General features: G+C 40.1%; 1 protein-coding gene across 8 annotated transcripts in view; it reads left to right on the top strand.

Annotated features, from left to right (window-relative positions):
• The window catches only part of LOC124261806 (5'-AMP-activated protein kinase subunit gamma-1-like), a 455838-nt gene that overhangs the window by 333134 nt on the left and 103692 nt on the right, over positions 1-19012 (top strand). Inside the window, exon 1 of one of the 8 annotated variants that reach the window (XM_046696182.1) lies at positions 3587-3715. The exons of the other annotated variants lie outside the window; for them this stretch is intronic. The gene's annotated coding sequence lies outside the window, so the exon portion shown is untranslated. Of the gene's footprint in view, positions 1-3586; positions 3716-19012 lie in introns of those variants that run through there. 8 annotated transcript variants of the gene reach the window in all.

Genomic DNA, 19012 nt, shown 5'->3' with positions numbered 1-19012 from the left:
AACTTAGACTCAATTATATAGAGACTGCTGTAATATAGCAGCATTGCTGAGTGTGGCATTAAACAAACATATAACGATACTGACGTTCTTCTTCTCTACATGTAAACCCAAATAAGTCATCCATTGCTGAGTGTGTCATTAAACAAACATATAACGATACTGACGTTCTTCTTCTCTACATGTAAACCCAAATAAGTCATCCATTGCTGAGTGTGGCATTAAACAAACACATAACGATACTGACGTTCTTCTTCTCTCCATGTAAACCCAAATAAGTCATCCATTGCTGAGTGTGTCATTAAACAAACACATAACGATACTGACGTTTTTCTTCTCTCCATGTAAACCCAAATAAGTCAACCATTGCTGAGTGTGGCATTAAACAACAACAAAATGAAGCTGACATTCTACTTCTCTACAAGTAACCTCCAATAAGTCATCTATTATTTTGGAGGAAATTGTACTTATGAAGTTCAGTTTAACCGTACCCACTGATATTGGGTTGAAGATCCTATCTGTGTACTTTTACCTTCTTTGGAAATAGGACAGTTGTAAAGAAAGATGTTCTGTTCAAAGAAAATGCTTTGAAGAAAATGGTCATGTTTTGACATTTTGCTGAATCTGTTGTCAGATGAGACAACATTTGAGTATCCTGAGGGACATTTGCATGTGCCTCTACATCCATAGGATCTTGTCATCACCCTTCTGTTGCTGTTGAAACTTTTTGAATTTTTTATCCCCCGCCGCTCGTTTAATGCGAAGCAGGGGATATAATATTATGCTGCATCTGTCAGTACAGATTGGAATATCTTAAGAACCGTTGACTGGATTCTTTTCATATTTGGTAGCTAGGTTCATCACACTAAAAGAAAGGTCCAAGTCAGGTTTGGTGACCTTGACCTTCATTTCAAGGTCACAAGGAGACTTTAACGTTTTACCCTTGTCAGCAAGATATCTCAAGAACCGTTCTCTGGATTTTCTTCATATTCGACTTAAAGCTTCATCGAGGTAAGGTGCAAGTTACAGTCGATTTTGGTGACCTTCACATAATTTTCAAGGTCACGGCGACACTTTGAAGATTTCAGCATGTTAAACTGCATGTTAAGATTGTCAGCGAGATATCTCAAGAACAGTTCACTAGATTTTCTTCATAGACTTTCAAGACTTCCCTTGAATGTTTTTCAATAAGCAATTGCTTTATTACTATTTTTGCATATTTCATACACTAATACATACATGTCAAGGTCAAAGTGAGTCTTGAAAATATTTGTGTGTTTGAACAACTATAGAGCAAGATATGAAAGGTTGACTGGTCATGTTTTTGTTGACATTCAACTTCATCTTAAATTACGACGTTCACTTTCATTACTTTTTAAATATGATTTGATAATTTGTGTGTGTGGGGGATTATGTCACCTTAGTGACAATGCTTGTTCTCCATTGTGATAATGACAAGAGGTCTGCAGGGTTTGTTTTGTCTTCTTGAAGTGAGTTATATGTTTTGGTGATATCTTTAGTGGTTGTGGTGATATTTAGTGGCCGTTAGAGCTCTGGAGGAAGGGCAGAGTGTTCGAGGGTGTTCTAGGATGTTGTATGAGCAGGCACTGTTTTTAGTGATGCTGTACAGGCTACATGTGTTCAGTCTATAGACATGTGCTGCATGCTTCCTGCGAGCAGCTAGTATCTAGGGCACACTGGCCTATTTCTCTGTACTTTGCTCAAGCTGTGTTTACCAGCAGCCTCATTCAACCCCAGCCGACCTCATTGATAAGGGTCAACATCAACTTTATAATCCATGGATCCCTAATGTGTATTTTGCCCTAATGAAACGTCCAGCCCGCACTGCTTCTTGAACTCAACAATACTGTGAATACACAATGCCAATTACTGAGAAATTGTAATCCCAAATATATTGTATGTTCAACAATACTGGTAGAATATATATATGGTAACATACTTTTTATGACAGAATTCAATGGGTTGGTCTTTGAAGAGATTGTTTTGCATGATTAGAATCCTACAATGCCTCAAGCAATATATCTTTTGCTGCATAATTGATGTGGAAGTCTCACTGTTGATACCCTTGTTGTTTATTCATGTTAGCCAGTTACCATTCACGCAGGTGATTAGTGCATGGTCTTGTTTACTTTGTCAACTGAAGCATGTTTACGTGTCGCAGACAGGTTCTTAATGGTAAATGTTTTGATGCTAAAACTGTGTTTGGTGTGTGATGTGAGTCATTGGTGAAATGTATAATTTAATTCTGAAACAACATCAATTAGTCATTGACATCTTATTCTGAAATCAATAATTAACACGAGATGAATGATGGTTACATCGCAAGGATCGTCGTGTAGAATGATTGTGACATGCAACTTGCTGTTATCACGCTGTGATGAACCAGAGGGCGTGTTACTGTTTAATTAGAAGCAGTATTGTACTATGTGCAGCATATGTTGGCTGCTAGTCCTTGGAACAAATAGCACAATGCCATGCCTGAACGAGATTAGCCGGTTGTGAACTTGACCTTGTTTACACTTCCCATAAGCCTGTCGTGGGGGAGGCCGGCCTGCAGCACATGGGCTGGATCAGTGGAGACTCGATCAGCTGACTTTCTTGGAGTTTGTGACAGTTAGTGTGGACACTGCTATGTGCATGGTCTGTTGAATACACAGCTACTATTAGATACATAGTGACTGTTGGATACACAGCTACTATTGGATACATAGCTACTATTGGATACACAGCTACTATTGGATAACTAATGACTGTTGGATACACAGCTACTATTGGATAACTAGTGACTGTCGGATACACAGCTACTATTAGATACATAGTGACTATTGGATACATAGCTACTATTGGATACACAGCTACTATTGGATACACAACTACTATTGGATAACTAGTGACTGTTGGATACATAGTGACTATTGGATACATAGCTACTATTGGATACACAGCTACTATTGGATAACTAGTGACTGTCGGATACACAGCTGCTATTAGATACATAGTGACTATTGGATACATAGCTACTATTGGGTACATATTGACTGTCTGATACATAGCTACTATTGGATAACTAGTGACTGTCAGATACACAGCTACTATTGGATATGTTGTGACTATTCCATGTATTGCAAGTGGAGCAACTTTTTGATACAGAGCTATCATATGCACAGTGACTATTTGATACTCAGCTACTATTAGACATATAGTGACTATTGGATTCATTGCAAGTGAAATAGAGCTACTGTTGGATACATAGCCAATGCCAGATATAAAGCTGTTATTGGATACAGAGCTACTATCAGATAGTGACAGATACACAGCTACTATTGGATATATGGTGACTATTGGATACATTGCAAGTGTCAGATATACAGTAACCATTGGATACGGAGCTACTATTGTATACAGAGCTGCTGTTGGACACATAGCTAATGTATTGGATACAGAGCTAGCATCAGATATATATTGATTATCAGATACAAAGCTACTATCAGATAATCACTATTGGGTACATAGCTACTATTGGAAACAGTTACTATCGCATAATCACTTGCAAGCAGTGACAATCGGATATACAGCTACTATCAAATGGTCACTATTTATGCACAGCTACAACTGGAAGCTCAGTGACTACGACAGATACACAGTGAGTGTTGGATACGACGGATACACAGTGAGTGTTGGATACGACGGATACACAGTAAGTGTTGGATACAGATACTATTGGACAGTCAGTGACTGTTGGATACACTGTGGCTATTTGTACACGGCTACTATTGTAGTTGTAGAGAGTATGGTGTAGCTGTTTTCTGGCATTCTGATTGGGCTGATTGCTCTAGGTAACTAATGTACTGTGTATCTCATATTAGAGAGTAATGGAAAGTTGCTTAGATTGCTACCCGTAAAGGTCCGAGTTAGAATTTATCTTCAGTAACCCATGCTTATCGTAAGAGGCGACTAATGGGATCGAGTGGTCAGGCTTGCTGACTTGGTTGACACATGTCATCTGTTCCCAATTGCGTAGATCGATGCTCATGCTGTTGATCATTGGATTGTCTGGTCCAGACTCAATTATTTACTGACTGCTGCCTTATACCTGAAATATTGCTGAGTGTGGTATGAAACTAAACTAAACTCACTCACTTAGATCGCTTATGTTGATTGCTTATTGTTGTGCTTTGATAATTGGCTCATTTGGTTATTTGGGAAACTACCAAGGCTCTGGTCCATTGCTGATTGATGTCACGTGGGATCATGTCACATTGTGATGGAAATTACTATTTTGTCACTGTTTTGCTAGCATTATAAAACCAGCTTCAGTCTGGGCTAGTACAAGCAGCCGCACATACACATACACACGCATGCACGTCGTCATATGAGCGAAATATTCTCAAGCACGATGTTAAACCCAATTTCACCTCACCTCACCTCACTATGATGCAATCAGTCCTGATACACCAGTTTATTCACCCCATGAGAGTTCAGAGTGTAGTTCATATGCCTCAGTGATCTGTAAGGTACACAGAGGAACACAGGTGCCTCATGGCCAGTCAAACTGTCACTCATGCCATAACTGTTACAGCTTTGTGGTTTTCTAATCCATCAATCTGAAACAGGTGACATGTTAGTTTATGTCAGCAAATACATGCTGTTTATGGTCTGTCATCAAGCTTAGCCTTACTTGGGGCAGACCGCTGTGATATTGCTAAAATCAGCGTAAAACTAACTTCACTCACAAACAGGGGCATGGATGTAGTTCGTGGTTCAGGCGTTCACTCATCATGTCAAAGACACATGTTCAATTCCCGTCATAGGTACAGGGTGAAGCCCATTTCTGATGTCACTTGCTTGTCATATTGCTGGACTATTGCTAAAACGGGGTAAAAGCATACTCACTTGCTCAACCGTAATGAATAAGATAAAAATATTCTGTCATATGCAGGTTGCCCGACTTATCTGAGTACTGATGCTTGAAACATGTTACCTTGATAAATTATTCATTAATATTCAGTCCACAAAGTATTTCATGACTGAGCGAGTTTTATTAACCAACATGCTTTGGCAGGATGGAATCGAACTTTTATTCTTTGTAGTTCCATGTTTATTGAATCTAAGGGCATTTTCATATTTTTTTTATAATTGATTTGATATTCATTTAATGAAAGTAAACTCATACAAAAGTCCTGTATGCATGTTGTGTAAATCTGCATCTGGAAATGAATACTGAATAAATCTTATAAATAGGTGCATTCTTGGTAATAACATTGTTTTATCAACTGAAATACTATAGACAATGATATGAAATCAGTGACATACTTCAGTAATATAATGCAATACAGAATTCATGATTTCTTGTTAAGTTAATAGTAATTTCAGTTTTGTAGCACTTTGTCATTTTCTCAAGTCATTTTCAAGTCCTTCCAGATTGATTAAGATGGTCGAATATTTAAGTGAAAATATACTCACAAATGTGGTTTGTTAGGAATACTATTTCAGGGCTGTATGATATAAAGATGGATATAGATGTCTGGGAGATAGGACGACTTAGTTGTAGAGGACAAGTCTCGGCAGGACATGTACGTAAGTGGACTGTGGCCGCTAGCTGACCTTGTTTACATTCCCCTAACACTGTGCATACACCCACTGTAAGTAAGTAATCTTCAGCACACCATATTTTGTTTATATGCCCAAGGTGTGTATTGTTTGGACACTGTGATAACTGAATGTTTATCTTAGACATTTTCTAAGGCATGGGGGAAACTCCATGAGGAGATGTGTCAACAATCATGAAGCTGTGCCCCCTGAAGATCTGGGTTAGAATTGATCTTCAGTAACCCATGCTTGTCGTATGGGGCGGCTAACGGGATCAGGTGGTCAGGCACGCTGACTTGGTTGACACATGTTATTGTATCCCGATGCTCATGACGTTGATCACTGAATTGTCAGGTCCAGACTCGATTATTTACAGACCGCCAGCAAATAGCTGGAAATATTGCTGAGTGCGGTGTAAAACTCAACTCACTCTCTCACTTGAAGCTGTGCCACAGTACAACATTTTTACTGTTTCATGTTATGCTTCAAGTCGGATGCTTACACAGTGGGATACGGGTGGCCAAGTCTTCCAAGACGGAGTTTTGTCCCTTGGGCTCACCAAAAAAACAATGATTCATGAATAAAATGCTTTTTGCATTAAGCACATAGTCTGAGAATCTATTCTCTCTTAAAGACCCATAAGCATGGATATTATTCCAAAAACAGCTGTCCCTATTCTCATACCCTTCTCAGTTGTAGCAATCTGTTCTCATCTCAATCTCACTCAGCTCATACAGGAAGTGGTCCTACCCTTTTATCCTCAAATAAATGAGACTTAATGTCTATTACTTAAATACATGAACGTGAGCTTATAAATTATTTATATGTAACTTTGTACCTAACTTCATTTCAGGGACACTGTTTTAGTCAGAGAAGGTTACTGTAGCACAGGCAGTATTTTATGTCTCTTCGTTCAATACAAACATCGAACAATTAAGCTGCAAAGAGTTGTTTCCCTTGATGTGAGCCTGTATCAGAATGTACATCATTGAGGGCAGAGATTATTGGTAATTTTTGTTAGTCAAACAGTAAAGATTTGTCAAAATCATCTCCATTGCTAATATGTAATTTGTACCTGCTTATTTGTTTCTATGTCTTGTACTAAACCTTGTACCCACATTATTTAAGATGGGTGTTGTAAAGCTGACAATATATTTTTGCCTGCTGTCATGGATGATTGATCTGCTGGACAGCCCAAGCTTAATGGTAGGAGTATAATGGCATGGACAAAACCCACAACCTATGCCGTTGTCCAGTTGCTGAATTCTCGTCAATTGAGCAGTCTTTTGAAGCCATGTCTGAAGTCAAAATCAGGTATATGAAACACTATCTAGCCTAGACTTCCTCACTTTCAGAAGAGATTACCTAGAGTATCTAAAATTCCATTTGTTTCCGAAACTAAATGTTTGCCTCAGAAAATCAGTAATCTTGCAAATATACTATGACAACTACTGTCCCATTGTAATGGTGATGACAAATAGATTTCAAACAGTTTGACGTTTACCTGGGTAGTTTGTACTTGACAGACATAACGTCCCTTCAGGTGCAGGTCGATCTCTTCCTCCCACTCCTTTCTAAAACAATCCCCATTGCTCTACTTATAACTGTTGTATCAGTCCGTGTATTCTACTGATTGGCTGGTGTTTCTCTGGTTGCTGGGCAACCTGGTTCCTTAGCCAATTCAAGGGAATCACTTGTTTATGGAGACAGGAGTTTGGAAGATGTTCAAAGAGGTACAGCTGTTTTGACACGATGCCATGTAACATAGTTGACCAGATCTTGAACCCATGTAGGTAGACATTGTATCAATCATGTCTCGGGACCTGAAGACCCAGAATTTCCAGAAACAAGTTACATGCAGAAATTGTTTACAAACTATTTTGAAGTCTTGCAAGTTTTTCTTTTTCTCCACATACGAGAATAATCAATGCAAGAGAAATGGTAAACTGGCATCCATGAAGAGTGAATGCGAGTCTGAGTTTCTGGGTCTGACTTTCTGTGCGTGCAGAATACATTGTGGGTGCTGACAGCACATGGCAATAGTCTGGAGAATGACTTAGGTCTTAAATATCGGGATGTTATGACCTGACTGTTTTTGTCGTGTGGTTTGGTGAATCTTTGTGTTTTTACCTCACCTACTACCTACTGGTGTGTTAGACGGCTGGTTTGTTGGAGACTTGAATCAATGCAGGTTCTGCAGTACAAGTGCAGACGTTGTTACGCCATGCAGACGCAGGTGCACATTTCGCAGCCGCAGATACCTGAGCCACTGATGTATGTTCGAGTAGAGCGCCACTTCGGCGCTGAAGGGATTGATTGATTCCTAGATATCACCTGGGTTCGGCAGCTGGGCCAACTTTTCGAGAGGTTATTTTGCCCATCCTCAAGACGTGTGTATTGTTCCTCTCACAAGGTGTCATTGTGCCTGACTGGGATGCCATATTGATCACTCGGGGATATATACGTGAAGACTTTGTTTGATCGAGATATTTAAAGAAATTGCCATCGACCCGCACGTGGAAGGTCCGGAGTTGGGATGCTGGTGCTTTCATCGCATGATCTTACCAGATTGTGACACAGCGTTGGGAAAACATTCCTGTATTGGTTAACGCAAATAGGATCACGTTTGATATCGAGATAGTCTCTTCAGTTCGATTTCCTAGAAGTCGAATTCTATAATTGATGAGGTGAAGTTGGAAGCTTGGAGTAAAGTGTCTGTTCTGTGTGTGGTTCAATTGCTGTGTGGAGAGGTTGGCGCTGCTTGCCTGTGCATCGAGCTCTCGCAATCACTGGATTACTGAAATTGACGCTTGTCTCGAAGTTTCTCTTTCAAAAACGGCAAAATTGCTGCCATGTGTAAGAAGTCAGTTTATGCCAGGATGAAATACCGACTTTTAGAATGGCGCCATCGGGCACACGAGAGTCATAAAACAAAGGTAATGCTGGGAATATTTGTAGATGGTACCATCAATATTCATTAGTTGTTGACATTGTATAATCGTTCTCTTAGCAAGACATTAACAGAAATGATCATAGAGTATTGAGTAGGTTTTATGTTTATATGGAGTTAGGACTGTCCGAACCTTCAGTTACATCGATTAAGATATGTCTGTTTCAGTGCAGGCAGCGATGGTTTGTCAGCAGACAGAAAATATTTAGTGTCTACCGATATGTTCATATTCTATCCATGTTAGAAGGATCATACTGTCAGACGAGTGTGTTATGAAATATGAAAGTTAAATCCGTTGCTATTGATTGCAACTGTAGGAGGAATACTTCTAGTTTGTGATTTAGAGACAGGCATGATCACAAGCCTGTTAGTCCAAGACTTGTAAAATGTAGGTTGACAAGTTGTTTTCTCAAAAATCTAGTTAATTGGGATAATTTAATCCAAAATCGGTATTGGGGTCTAGGAGGGCACCAATGGTTTGTACACCTGCTTTTGTTCAAATCAAAGTGGTGATTTTAAACTGTAGCCTGTTAGTCCAAGACTTGTAAAACGTAGGTTGACAAGTTGTTTTCTCAAAAAATCTAGTTAATTGGGATAATTTAATCCAAAATGGGTATTGGGGTCTAGGAGGGCACCAATGGTTTGTACCCCTGCTTTTGTTCAAATCAAAGTGGTGATTGTAAACTATTTTACAAAACATGAAAGAAATTATGTTATCTGGGCCTTGTTTCCCAAAGTGAACTTACTGCTGATATGTTCATAAGCCAATGTTAAATGGTGGGGTTACGGTCACCTTAGCACAACTATCACCTTAGCGCTATGATCGCTCTGAGGAATGGGTGTCAGATTGGTAAGAAAACACATTACTCTTGGATGTGGGTCATCGCTCTATTGTGATGCACAGTAATATGTGGAGCCATATTGATTGGCAGTCCCAGGGAATAACTGATGTTAGATCATTCATTTAAGAGTCTTTACTTAATCTGATTTGCCTGATTGTGTTCATGTGATTATAGCCTGACAGTGGTCGATTGTGCAGAAGCTAATGGGGGGCGTGTATACTCTGTGTTTTGTTACCTGAGGGTGGGGGTAGACTTGCACAAGTCTGTAAGGTAATAATTAATTGTTTAATTGATATTTCTAAAAACAATATAAAGGTGGTTTCCGCTTATGTAGGCTTGCTTTTTTAAAGGCTCGAATTACTATACATGCATGGGCTTAGCACTTAGTACAGACTTTGGGCAAGGCTAGTCTCTCTCTCCCTCTCTCTCTCTCTCTCTCTCTCTCTCTCTCTCTCTCTCTCTCTCTCTCTCTCTCTCTCTCTCTCTCTCTCTCTGTCTGTGTATGTGTTAATATGACACCGTGAGTGAGTGAGTGTGGTTTTACGCTAGAAATTCCATTCTAAAATGCTATTTTTTAGGCTTCTTCAACCCCACTGTGTCTTCTAAAACGGTTTCTTGCAGTTTTGGGTAATCAGGTAGCCTAATGGCTGTGAAATTTGCTTCCCATGCTGATTGCCAAGGTTTGACTCCCAACAAGGGTGTAACATATGACATTCATCTAGCTATCCTGTCAGTTTTGCTTGAATATTCATAATATTGTGGAGCAAGGATCCTTTTGAAGAAAATATTGTTCTAGAAATATTTATTATTTTTATTCCAAAATATGTTTACTGGATGTCCTTAACAAATTTGCGATGGAGATTATTCCTTATTTAGTTTGACTCCATACACAGCAAAATTGAATGTTTGAAAGAAAGACAGAATAAATATATGTCAAACAGCTGCCCTCCTCCCTCCAACCCAATATTACTTGAGTCTCCTGAAAAGTATTCAGTTTGACCTAAAATAGTTAATATTTATGTCTGCATATGTGCCAGGGCCTGGTTTACTGAGGACAGTTGACCTGGTGTAGTTTGGTAACAAAATCTGCTGAGTAAGGGAATATATTCTTTACCACAGTCAGCACTTTTCAGATGTACCACAGCCAACTGGGTCAGTGTTACAGCATTACAGTGTTGACTCATCACATGGTTACAGTGTTACAACATTACTGTGTTCCAGCATTACAGTGTTGCCTCATTACAGGGTTACAATGTTACAGCGTTATTTCCTGATGTCTCATTGAACAGGTGGCCTGTACAGTGGCAGATTTATCTTGTTTCTTGAGAAATATTAAAACCAAATGACAACTTTCTTTAAGAAACATAATTTTTTCATTGTACAAACTCATTTTTAAACCTGTACTTTAAATGCAGATACAACTGTATTCTGTTGTGATGGTTCGGGATAGTCTGTCTCAAAGACCCAGAGACAAATTAGAAATTTAGAATGATTAAGTTTGACAAGAGCAGATTGCCTCGGGTCTGAAATTTGGCATTATTCAAGGCTTCATTTGTTTCATTTTATATTTTGTAAATCTATATTTTCAGGGGAAAAAATTAACTTGAGTTGGTCTGACTACAGGACTGCTCAGTTGTAAGCTTAGGATTGAAGGGAGATAACTCTGCTCACACTCTGTACACAGTTTGTAGCTTCGGTAGAGGTCATGCTCTTTTCAATGCCATTGTCAGGCATATTCATGCTGGCTATATCACAGCAGTTTTTGACATGGAGTCTGAACCAACAAACAAATGATTAATATTAAGAACACCTCTCTATGCTGTTTTTTAAACTGTCCAGCTATAACTAATAGGAACAGCTTATTTCTAAAAAGTAGCACCGTCCAATTTTACGTCATCAAGTTGTGGGCCGATGTTGAATGACAGGATTAACGTCACAATACAACAATGTTTCTTTGTGAAATGCACCACATCTCATTGTTCTTTGTGATTAATGACATATATATCTGATATAGACAAAAGGCCACAGATATTCAATATTGTTTGGTAAGTTATATATATATACGAACAGATGGGAAAATATAGGGTGAATTCCCAGCAATATATGAAAATAATAGCCAACATTGTTTTCAATATGTGCGAAAAATATCCAACATTGTTTTCAATACATACTCTTAAAAAAAGTAGGGGAACTTCATATTTAATTTACAATTGAAAAAAATGGGAGATATATCGGAGTCAGTCAATGTTGATATGATAATAATGAATGTTTTGAGAGTGCATCACCACTTGCACTTCCTTATGACCATAGTTGTTTGTACAGTAATTGCTCTTGAAAGATGATTGGTGTATGACATGAAATTTGCATGTGTATGATATTCATTTTCAAACACCACCACCATGGTGTAGTGGTTAGAGCGTCCGCCCGGAGAGCAGAAGGTTGTGGGTTCCATTCCCAGCAGCGTCATACCAAAACACGTTAAAATATGGTACTTGTTGGGCCCTGCCTGGCGTTCGGCATTAATTGGTACAGCAAGGACTGGTCGGGTCAGAGTCAGTATAATGTGTCTGAGTGGGGTATTCATGCTCAACTGAGGCATGGTATCTCAGTGAGCTAGCACTATAAAGCCAGCTTAGTCTGGGCTTGTACAAGCAGCCACACATATACACACTTGCACGTTGTCATATGAGCGAAATATTCTTAAAGGTCACATGCAACATAAAACTTTGCAGATTCTGATACTTTTTCGGTATAGACTTACCGAAACAAATCATCAAAAATGCAAATTCAACATATAAAGTTGATAAATAACGCGATGAAAAAACCCGCGAGAAATTGTAGTTCAAACGATTCACTAATTTTCCCCCAGCACTTGGGGGGAAAAGTGGTTTCAGCAGCTGGGTGCGCTGCGCTGGGCTGCGCTCATAGCACATGCACAGTGAAATAGGTTCGTGCAGCTTGGAAGCGGGTTGTCCGGTGAATACTCAGTGAAGGCTTTGGTGTGAGCTATATTTCTAATGTTTTGTTGATATTTCACAGGCACGAGCGTTTTATATGTTATGACAGTAGATTACCGATTTAACTGTTTTTATAATTTCATTTGTCTATTTCACCGCACGTTCTTCTTACCGAGTCACTTTCTCAGTTCGATACTTAAAAGCAATGTCATTATTTAGCGTTAACAGAATTTCTAACTGTGATATAGATATGTCGTTGTCACAGCCAAAACTCAATGTCTGTTTTATTGACACCTATGTGTCTGCCTGCCTGCCTGTCTGCTAATGACAATATTCAATACACAACTGCGATCACTGACCACATGCAATTTGAACTTAACACATATCAGGCTATACACAAAACGCATTGATTTATGGCCCGAGTTCAGTCTCTGTCACATTATGTAATTACACAGACAGGCAGGTGTGATACTTGTACAGATGCCATGTTATGATGTCTGTTGATTGCAACATGTTATGCCCAAAAAATGAGCATGTATTTACAAAAGCCAACATCTCTATATATACACACACAATGAGCCGTGAGGGCATCTGCAAATGAACCAGCCGTTACACTTGAGTGCACACCCACCCGCTCTGACAGGGTTCGGTATCCCGGCTGCTTCGTTTCTTGGGAAGTAAACCCAAGTACAAAATATTGCACTTTTGATTTGCGATTGTACGCTTTTAATTTTGTTTATATGTTTTTTCATAATCAGCAATGTATATTATATGCCATGAATAAGTGATAATTGTGTTTTAATTATGTTTGATTTTTTGGTTGCATGTGACCTTTAAGTGTGACGTTAAACCCCACCTCTTTTTCCATAAATAAAAATGGCTAGAAACAAACACAAACAACTGTGTGATGCAAGATGATTGTCAAAATTAATGGTTTATAGTGATTTATCGATCTTGAAAACCATAAAAATCAAGAATGACGCCCCATGCACGTGTATGGGGCTACAATGTAGTGCACATACATCCCATGCGTTGTGTTTAGGGGTGGTGATAAGGAGAAATGGTGGTGCGTTCATTAGATGCTTAAACTTCCTATCCAAATCGAAAGTTCAGGTTCCACTTATTTTTTTGAAGAGTATATTACAAAAAATATCCAACATTGTTTCCAGTAGGATGACCGCCGCCATATAACTGGAATATTGCTGGCTGCGGCGTAAAACTCAACTCACTCACTCCAGTAGGATGACCGCCACCATATAGCTGGAATATTGCTGGCTGCGGCGTAAAACTCAACTCATTCACTCGGTAGGATGACCGCCGCCATATAGCTGGAATATCGCTGGCTGCGGCGTAAAACTCAACTCATTTACTCAGTAGGATGACCGCCGCCATTTAGCTGGAATATTGCTGGCTGCGGCGTAAAACTCAACTCACTCACTCCAGTAGGATGACCTCCGCCATATAGCTTGAATATTGCTGGCTGCGGCGTAAAACTCAACTCACTCACTCACTCCAGCTGGATGAATGTTGTGAGTGCCTACATGTTACTTGCAGTTCACATGACATACTTAATCACTGGTGTACAGTTTGCTAACCACATTCCATCATTTTCAGTCTAAATGTTTTGTGTAAACAATTTATACAATGTTAGTATCCAAGGAGCCTGCAACATTTTAAAACACATTCAGTTATGTTCCTGGTATGTATTCAGAATGTCATTGTTTTATATTTTCACTTTTGTTGGATGGCTTGTGTTGACTTGAATCCTCGTAAAAAGCTCCTGTGGCGCTGTCAGTTGTAAATAAGTTCGGTCATGTGGTCATTAGTTACAGTGGTGCCTGACATATCTTGTGGTGTATAGAAATAGTCCCCAGTACTCAGTAGGTGTTGGAAGAGGCGGTACCAGGTGGTCCACTCACTTGGTTAATATCTTGTCATTGGACTGCGAAGGTGTGATCTCTTGCTCATAACATCGACCACGTGTTTGTCTGGATCTGACGGTCTATTACTTCGGCCACTTTGACGAAGCCTGGTTATGGTAAAAGTTCTTCTTGTTTAAAAAGATCGTGTTTTATTACATACCCATTTAATCTTAGGGCGGTGGTGTAGCCTAGTGGTTAAAGTGTTTGCTCGTCACACCAAGACCCGGGTTCAATTCCCCACATGGGTACAATGTGTGAAACCCATTCTGGTGTTTCCCCACCATGATATTGCTGGAATATTGATAAGAGCAGCGTAAAAACTAAACTCACTCACTCACTCACTCATTTAATCTCATGGTAGCAACACAGACGCTCAATGCGGTGGGTGAGTTCTTTGTTGCACTCAGTGTTTCATACTGCATGTCTGTTTGATCTTGAACTTGTCCTTGAACTTCACTCATTTTCAAAAACATTAGAACAACTGTGTGATCTCTGAAGTGTGGTCCAAATGAAATCTTTGAAATATTATAGCTTTTAAATGGAAGTTGTTTTGCGGCAAATATTATTCTCTTTTCGATCAGAACCTGGCACTTGATTGATGATGTTAGGCGGAGGAATGCAATCTAAGGCATATCTGTTTGATATGTACGTTTTGCAGTGTGATACTCAGGTCACTGTGACCTCAAGGCGGAAGATTCAATTGTGTTAGGGCTGGATTAAAACAGTCTGTGTCATGAAAAGGTTATGTAATATATATAGTGCATAGTCGGACCAGTGCATGTGGACCTGATGTTTTTAACTGGAAGATGTCATGGCAGGAGAAAAACAACTCTTCAAACTCGTTTCCCTTCTACCTCTTCTTGTTCAATATGGGGCGGTGGGGTAGCCTAGTGGTTAAAGCGTTCACTCATCACGTCGAAGACCTGGGTTCGATTCCCCACATGGCTACAAAGTGTGAAGCCCATTTCTGGTGTGCCCCACCGTGATATTATTGGAATATTGCTAAAAGTGATCAAAACTCACTAACAGTGTATACTGCTTGCCACCAACTGGTTAACAGTCTGTTAGAGAAGCAGTCTTGAGTGAAAGATAAAGTCTTGTGTTGAGATTATGTTAGATATTAGAGAAAAAAACCCACCTTAATGTGTGACAAGTCAGTTTGATATGAGGGATCTGATTTCCATGGTAACTCCCCAGTTTTCATACTATCTCCATGACTTACTGCACCAAGGGTGGACATGAATGGAAGGGTAAGCCATCTCCTGCTGGTATCTTCTGAGAGCTGGCAGTAGTGAGGGTGAGGGCATCAGTAGTGAGGGGTGAGGGCATCAGTGGTGAGGGGTAAGGGCATCAGTAGTGAGGGGTGAGGTTAGTAGTAGTGAGAGGTATTGACGGTAACAGTGTGGCCGATATGACTCTACGGCTGATTAAACACCTGGCATTAACTTTACTGACAGCTCAATAAGATTTAGTCTGGAGAGGTTAAAAGTTATCTTCAAACTTGAAACTCAATCTAAGAGTCTGACGTTTAAAAAGAGGAAAATGTTTCATGGATATTGTGGCAATATTTTATGTTCTGGGCTTTGGTTGTAATATGTTGAGTGAGTGAGTCAGTTTATTTTACGATGCTTCTCGCAATATTCCAGCAATATTGCAGTGGAGGGACACCAGAAATGGGCTTCACATATTGTACATATGTGGGGAATCGAACCCAGGTCCTTGGCGTGACAAGAGAATGCTTTAACCACTAGGCTACCCCACCGCCCCTGCAATATTACTGTTATGTAATAATTAGTTTTCAAAGTTTTCTTGTTACATGAAGCTGAATTCGTTTATGGTACCGGTATTAAAATATAAACTCAAACCTAAATTGTTTGTTAGGATTCTCAGTTCATCCATCATCAGATTTGTTTTCCTTCAAAAAAAATGGTTAGACTGGTGTCAAAATGTGCAGCCAATCCCAAGAACTCGTGAGGTGTAACAAATTACGAGACTTGAGAGTATTAATTTTGCACTTTCTTCCCTGTGGTGATGAATTATCTACGTCCATCAGGATTCGCACACCTCTTCTTTGTTAGACCCCTTACATAATACCTGCGTGTTCAGCCGAGTCACTTCGTGACGAGGGTATTAAGTGCACCTTGTTTTGAAAGTTTTGGCTTCACCTCTGGGTTGACCGATTACTTAACTTGATATCAGATTAGTTCGTATGTTGTTGAAATAGGCATCATTTCACAAGTTCAGATTGCAATCCCCTCCAGGAGACAGGCATCATTTCACAAGTTCAGATTGCAATCCCCTCCAGTAGACTCAGTATTTTAGAAAAAAGATACTTTGAAAATTATGTGAAAACAAATTTACATTGTATCCCTTTAGCAAATTGAGATATCAACAAAAATGTAATGACAAAGTTGGTCAATAAAAATTTAAGATGTCCCCATATACAATGAATTACTCAGCCTCCATGGAAACTCAGTCTCCTGTTCTTCTTGGCATTGCCTTGTGTGCTTCTTTTCAATACTGTGTATCTCGTCTCGTAAGCTAAACATTCAAATGGTCATAAAGACGTGGACTCACAATTCCTTTGGTAATGGATTTCTTAATTCTTTTGTCAAGTGTTAAGTAACACTGACTGGCAGACAACTATACTGGCAGTGCAAAATACTGTGAAGAGTTATGGCCCTTTGTTGTATATAGGATCTGATGATTGTGGGTTCAAATTCCTCTTTTCACCCTGTTAAAGATCCTTGATCTGCTATTTGTACAAGCCTGCAAACGGGATAAGTGTCTACTGTCTGTAACAGTGATATAAATCACAAGTTGGTCACATTCCCAGCAACTTACTCACTTACTCCACTCACCAGGGGCGGTGGGGTAGTCTAATGGTTAAAGCGTCCACTCGACACGCTGAAGACCCGGGTTCGATTTCCCACATGGGTGCAATGTGTGAAGCCCATTTCTGGTGTCACCCGCCGTGATATTGCTGGAATATTGCTAAAAGCAGCGTAAAACCATACTCACTCACTCACTCACTCCACTCACCCCAACACCCTTGCATCCCCACCCACCCACCCTCAGCAATACACTTACTCACCTACCCATCCAAGGTTAGCACCACGACCCGTGAAGGTCCGGGTTAGAATGAACCTTCAGTAACCCATGCTTGTCTTAAGAGGCAACTAATGGGATCGGGTGGTCAGGCTCACTGACTTGGTTGACACATGTTATCGGTTCCCAATTGCGCAGATCGATGCTCATGCTGTTGATCACTGGATTGTCTGGTCCAGACTCGATTATTTACAGACCGCCGCCATATAGCTGGAATACTGCTGAGTGTGGCGTAAAACTAAACTCACATACTCACTCGCTCACCCAGATCTCACTAATCAAATCACTCATAAACCGTGCCACTCACAAAAGGGGGAGGTGGGGTAGCCTAGTGGTTAAAGCGTTCACGCCACGCCGAAGACCTGGGTTCGATTCCCCAAATGGATACAATGTGTTAAGCCTATTTCTGGTATCCCCCGCCCTGATATTGCTGGAATGTTGCCAAAAGCGACGTAAAACCAAACCAACTAACTCTCCCACCCAAATCTGACTAACCTTCGCTCATTCGAATCTTACTAACCAAATCACCCTGAGCTCACTAGCCGACTGACTACCTCACTCACCCTAGCAGACAAGCCTAGGACTACATCCTCTCGTTTGATACAGAAGTGTATCTATAGGCCTTGTCATGATATGTGAGAATGTGCTGTTCTACGACCAGATTCTCCCGCTTTGGTGTCATTCCAATTAAAACATTTTGACCAAGATTCGCAGGTGGGGAGACACAATGACAATGACACAAACTCAGAGTCCATAGTATGGGAGACTCAAAAACAACTGTAACTGTTGCTGACGCCCCTTCACTCATGACAGGGACTTTCCTTGCTTGTTTCCAGGGCCACATTCAACAAGCCAGTCTTTGCACAATAATAATCATATATCTCATACCTTAACATCACAAGAGACATACTCACGCCTACCAAAGAAAACTTTCCCATTGTTTCTCCAGTCTGAACTGATACTACAGTCTCTCTAGTCTGAACTAACACTACTGTAGTGTCAGTTCAGACAAGAGAGACTGTAGTGTCAGTTCAGACTAGAGAGACTGTAGTGTCGGTTCAGACTAGAGAGACTGTAGTGTTGGTTCAGATTGGAGAGACTGTAGTGTTAGTTCAGACAAGAGAGACTAGTGTCGGTTCAGACTAGAGAGACTGTAAGACAAGAGAGACTGTAGTGTGGGTTCGGTTCAGACTAGAGAGAGAGACTGTAGTGTCAGTTCAGACTAGAGAGACTGTAGTGTCGGTTCAGACTGGAGAGACTGTAGTGTCAGTTCAGACTAGTTCAGAGAGACTGTAGTATCAGTTCAGACTAGAGAGACTGTAGTGTCAGTTCAGACTAGAGAGACTGTAGTGTCAGTCCAGACTAGAGAGACTGTAGTGTCAGTTCAGACTGGAGGAGACTGTAGTGTCAGTTCAGACTAGAGAGACTGTAGTGTCAGTAGTCAGACTAGAGAGACTGTAGTGTCAGTCCAGACTAGAGAGAGACTGTAGTGTCAGTCCAGACTAGAGAGAGACTGTAGTGTCAGTTCAGACTGGAGAGACTAGTGTCAGTTCAGACTAGAGAGACTGTAGTGTTAGTTCAGACTAGAGAGACTGTAGTATCAGTTCAGACTAGAGAGACTGTAGT

This window comes from Haliotis rubra, unplaced genomic scaffold (genome assembly GCF_003918875.1).
Source record: "Haliotis rubra isolate DU_JTF1 unplaced genomic scaffold, ASM391887v1 Scf81, whole genome shotgun sequence".
NCBI classification, from domain to species: domain Eukaryota; kingdom Metazoa; phylum Mollusca; class Gastropoda; order Lepetellida; family Haliotidae; genus Haliotis; species Haliotis rubra.
The sequence above is the reverse complement of the archived record's forward strand: the minus strand, read 5'-3'. Positions and strand labels throughout refer to the sequence as shown.